The following is a 6,000-nucleotide window of genomic DNA, read 5'->3' on the forward strand; positions in this document are numbered from 1 at the left end:
TGACGTGTTTTGGATAAACTATGCATGTTTAAATTTGAATATCTCGATCCATGAAACAGTATGCTTGTTAACGGTTGATATGTTATGCTTTTTTCTTAAAATATTTGAATGATTGATGATCTAATGTGAAATTGTTGGCAATACATGTGTCTTGGCTAAAATAATTGACGAACAAAATTTACTCTACTAACTTTAGGGGATTGGCTAGGTCCGGCCACTTTAGAGGAGTAAAATTTTACACCTCCAAAGATACTCGGTAGTTTACTCCTCTAAAGTTTAGGGGCTTGGCTAGAGATGTTGTAAGTGTGATAAACATCGGGAATGCCATGCTACCCTGCATTAGTCCCGTGGATATGCAGCCATGAATTCAATATAAAAAGAATCTAGGAGACTAACTCTTATTGACAATGAAGCATACCATTATAGGAGAATACACAAGGTGAATATATAAAATTAAAATGATATGCTATGATAATACATGACATGATTAGTTATGATTAAAAAATATACAAGGTTAATAGATATAATTAAAACAATGTACTAGGTGCAATCCATAGTGCTCTTAACTCACCGTGCATTTGAGTATTATCTTTTAAGTTCTACAAAGATGGTACCGATTGATGCCACTGTTTTTATCAGGCCAAATGATGAGGCACATGAAGGAAATGAACAAAAGGTTATATTGAAGTAATATACATTTGGAATAGTTTTGTATTGAGAAAATAAAAAAGATATTGGTGGAAAAGAGTGAGTAAAATAAAGGGAAAAAAATGAAAATTACATGCTTTTGCATGGCGAGCCATAGACTTCGGTTCCTATTCTCTTCATTTATCACACAAAGAAGAATCTTAATAGCAATACGTTAATTCTAATACGAGAGTCATACCAAAAAATTATCATGTTCCTTTGAAAAATAGTTATTTGGCGACAATAATTTTCTATATTTTGGTTGGCAAGCTAATATAGTGGTGAATTAAAATGCAGAATGGTTTGGGAGGAGCATATAAGTGGTAGAGAAAAAGTGGTAACTATGACTGCTGTCATCTGGAAAGAAAATATCTTAAAATGTGTGCAATTATATTTCTTCTAAGTCCAGATCTTGATGTATAAAAAATAACTTGGATTGATCAAGGTCATTTTTAAATCTTATAGAGAAACTAACTATAGTTATAACAACATCAAGAAAGTTTGGCCGCATAAATTCACAGGTCGTTCATGGGTTTGCTATGTAAGAAAAGCTTAAATTACTAATTTGTGCATGATATGAATATTAATTTTGGAACACATGATAGAAGCTCATATTTCAAGATCACTTATTTGATATGACTCAACTAGAACAATCAAATCATCACTTGTTAATGTGTCCATTTCCATACTAACCTTCAGAAACGTGTGATGAAAAAGCTTGGCTACAAAGTGTGTGACCACATTAAGGATGGCACTATTTAAGAGTTTGCACAGTTCTTATAGAAAGTAAAAGTTAAAATCGAGTGCCGAAAGACTCACTATTTCTTGAATGTAGGGCTTTAAGATTTGAGATATTGGAGGTACCATGAAATAGATATGATGTCTTTCGATATATTTCCTTTTGAACCTTCTAGGTTCTGCACAACAAACTGCACAATGATGTTCCTATTGAGGTTGGGGATATGTCTTTCCACCTTCATAAGGCAATATGCATTTCCAAAAGTGTTGTTCTTGAACAGTTGATCGAGGAGAGTTCAGACCAAGAAGAGTGCATCATCAAACCAAGTGATATCCCGGGGGTGCAAAATCATTTGAGATGGTGGCAAAATTCTGCTATGGAGTGAAAGTATAACTTTCTTTTGCAAATGTTGCCCACCTATGTTGTGCCCCTGAGCATCTCCAGATGACCGAAATGATATCCTTTTTTTTGAAACAAGGCAAAAGATTTGTCATTTTCATTGAATAAGGAGTATTAGGGGTTTTGGCCAAAGGCCAAATACAACATATCACTCTTATGGCATGATATTACATAAATGTTTCGCACCGGTCAGAAACAATATCTGAATACAAGCTTGATTGCATACACACAAATGTTTTTTAACCAAGTGGTGCTTTAATGGAAAGCAATACGAAAAAAATGCCTGTTTTAATTGGACATTTTCCCTGGCAACAGGAGATATTTCCCCATCTCATTCTTGATTAGCTTTCTTTTAGCCGTATGTAATGCTGGAATCACTAGGTCTCCAAATGATTTCACACATCACCGAACGCCTGTCTTTTATACGCAACCGGTAGCTGCAGATTCCCGGTTAAGTTAAGCCGGCAGTGTGGCCTCAGTTTCAGCTGCTGGCTAGTAATTTCTGTATGGCTGCAGAAGTCTGAAGCAAACACTTTCTGAAACCGTCCGTGTCTGCAAGCAGGGCTTCGTCTGAATCCCGCTACTTCAGGTACTGCATATATCGGCATACGGTTGGCTATTTTCATCAGACGGTTAAACTTTCCAGATCATATACACTTTCCATCTGACGGTGGATTCCGTTCCGTCCATACTCCATACCGGGGGCCTTTGACTCGCGAAAGGGGCACAGCCCCACACGTTTCATCTCATCAGCTCAACAAGCAAGCTTCAACGACCGTGTGTGCATCAGCAACAATCCACCTGATCGATCGCCGTCCAGAATCGAGACCCCGTGTCTGTCGCCTAGCACTGGAATTGGAAATATCCCGGCGGCCGTCGAGCTCGATCGAGCCAACCGATCTTCATTGCCCAGACGCCAAGAAGGTACTGTAGGTCAGTAGTAGTTCGATTCGTTCACGCCGTCAGAAATTGGGTCGAGCGGCTGAAGAGTGCAGAACTAGATAACTGTCAGACGACGCGTCTCGATCATCCATCCGGCGGAGTACGTGGTGGTAAATAACATGGTTGCGTGCCGGGCAGCGCAGCTGGATCGACGTGCGTGCGTGGCTGGGTTTTTCACCGGTGCAGCTACGTGATGCGGGGGAGAGGAGGTGCGTGGGAAGGAGGTGCACGATCAAGAACTGCAAGGGAAGGTAAAGTATACCGTCTTGGCCTGGACACATGGTTTTGTGATGATCCACGACTCTACCTCGTGTCACATGTCACATGCGCTACGTACTCTGCTCTGCTCCGCGGAATTTTGAAGTAACGTGGCTCTCATTCTTGAATATATTTCTCTACGTACATGATCACTTACATTTGCACACATCAACCACGGACATGTGATTTGTGTAAGTAAACACTAACTGGATATTGGGTGATTGTAATCAACCGGCCGGGTAGTAGATAAATTGGAGGCAGAGCGCAGACCACGTTGGCTCCAAGAGTCCAAGTCTTTGTTGGTACTTGTAACTATCGCCATGCCACTACTTTGCTCCTTTACCAGCATCAAGTGGGTGGGTCCACATGGGTCGACAAAATCTAATTTTTTTTTGAAGCTAAACGCCCTCCAACTCTTTATTCATTAGGCGCCAGCATGTCTGACTGCAAACAATCAGTCAGCCACCCAGGGATTGTATCATACATAATCACAGAAACAGAAAGTTGTAACGAATGCCTAGCTAGACGGTGTGCCACCATATTAGACTGGCGGCCTGCAAACCGTAGCTCGAATCCCTGGAAAAAAGAAGATAGATTCTTCATCTCCATGATCAAGTGAAAACACGACGACTTCTGAGGTAGCTCCCACAACCGCTGGATCTCTTGACAATCCGTTTCCAAAACTACTTGCTGCAAGCCCATATCTAGCACCATATTGATCGCATCTCTGCATGCAAGTACCTCAATGGATAATGGATCAAGAACCCCGTCATATCTTGTACCTCCCGCTCTAACAAAAACTCCATTATGATCTCGAGCAATAAAGCCTGCTCCTCCACGCATTTGCCCCATATCCGTCGCACCATCGGTATTGATTTTTATCCATCCCTCATCCGGCGGTAGCCACCTCGGACGGGCAGTAATTTTGGTCTTCTGCCTCTCAGGTATCTCAAGCGCCCTGATAATCTCTTCAATGATCACCATTGATTTGATCGGCTGGTACACCAACTCACCATGAGTATAATTGTTCCTGGAATGCCACACAGCCCACATCACGGTGATCATAATAGCTGCCACTTCCTTTTTGTAAAACCGATGATCTAATAGATCTCGGGCCCAAGTCTCAGGGTGTAGTCTTGGTATATCTATACCAAAAAATCGTTCAGCTGACTCCCAAAAACGTCTTGCATGTTCACACTCCATTAACGAGTGGAACAACGTTTCATTATTATGTCCACACATCGGGCTGTGAGGTAGCTGCTTAATATGCTGCCTTTGAAGCTCCCCATAGGACGGCAAAAAATTCTTTAGCACGCGCCACCAAAACACCTAGATCTTGGGGAGCACATTGATTTTGCACAATGCCTTCCAAATGGCCTGATGATGAACCAGAAGTTTCAGTCACCTGACTTTTAGTCTCCATCTCATGCCTATACGCTGATCTGACCGTGAAAAGGCCTGATTTCTCCCTGGCCCATGCCCACACATCTGCACCTCCTACTCGCGGTCTTGCCATGGCAAGAATGGCTGCCGCATCGGGTGCATAGAAGATGCTCCGAATCAACTCCGTATTCCATTGATTTGTCGTCGGATCTAACAGGTCCGACACAAGCTGAACTGAATTTGGCTCAAGTGCTCCCATCGGTTTCATGGATATTGTCCCATCTATCCAATTATCATGCCACACCTCGGTGGTCTCTCCATTACCAATTCTCTGGATGAGTCCCTTCTTTAGCATCTCTCTTCCTTGTATAATTGCTTTCCATGTCTTGGATGCACTAGTTGGACAGCCCGTCGTTAAAAACTCCTCATTAGGGAAGTATCGTGCTTTAAGCACACGCGCACACAAGCTGGTTGGATTCTCAAGAATTCTCCATGATTGCTTTGCTAACAACGCGTCATTAAACGTTTCCAGGTCTCGGAATCCCATTCCTCCCTGTGACTTTGCAATGCACATCTTATCCCAAGATTGCCAATGCATTCCTTTCTTATCCAGTGACCCAGCCCACCAATATCGTGACATGTTTGTCATTACTTTCTTGCACAGACCTTTTGTGAGTTTAAAACAACTCATAGAGTAGGCCGGTAGAGCTTGGACCACTGACTTCAAAAGAACTTCTCTTGCTGCACATGACATTTTCCTTTCACACCATCCTTGCACCCTTGCCCTTGAGTGTTCATTAATATGCTCAAAGCTTTGCTCTGTAATTCTTCCCGCTGCTGTTGGGAGCCCAAGATACTTCTCCGACATTGCTTCTCTTTGTATTTGTAAAGTTGCCTTGACTCCCATCTTAACTGAGGCGCCACTATTAGGGCTAAAAAACACAGAACTTTTTTGCTTGTTTGCACTCTGACCGGAGCCTATATTGTAGTTGTGTAAAATTTCATTCAGTCTCATAGCACTCCTCGAGTCATTTTTCATAAAAAATAAGCAATCATCTACAAATAACAGGTGGGAAATCCAAGGGGCGGTGTTGCCAACTCTGATTCCCCTATCAACCCAACCTCCATCATAGTTTTTCAGCATACAGTAAAGGCCTTCCCCACACAATAAAAACAAATACGGTGAGATCGGGTCCCCCTGACGAAAACCTCTTGATGGTGAAAACCGCGGCAGTAATTCTCCATTAACTTTCACTTGAAAACTCACTGTTGTCACACACGTCATGACTAGGGTAATCCTCTGCTCATGAAACCCAAGTTGGCGCATTATGCCTTCCAAATATTCCCATTCCACCCGGTCGTACGCCTTGATCATATCGATCTTCACCGCACACCAACCATTTTTTCCTCTCTTCCTTCTCATCGAGTGTATGCACTTGTATGCCACTAAGACGTTGTCAGTGATAAACCGTCCCGGGACAAAAGCACTCTGCTCCTCTGCAATAATCTCATCAAGGATCTCCCTCAAGCGATTAGCAAGCACCTTAGAGCAAATTTTGTATATAACATTACACAAAGAGATCGGTCTATAC

The sequence above is a fragment of the Triticum dicoccoides genome, chromosome 2B, assembly GCF_002162155.2.
Source record: "Triticum dicoccoides isolate Atlit2015 ecotype Zavitan chromosome 2B, WEW_v2.0, whole genome shotgun sequence".
Lineage (NCBI taxonomy): Eukaryota > Viridiplantae > Streptophyta > Magnoliopsida > Poales > Poaceae > Triticum > Triticum dicoccoides.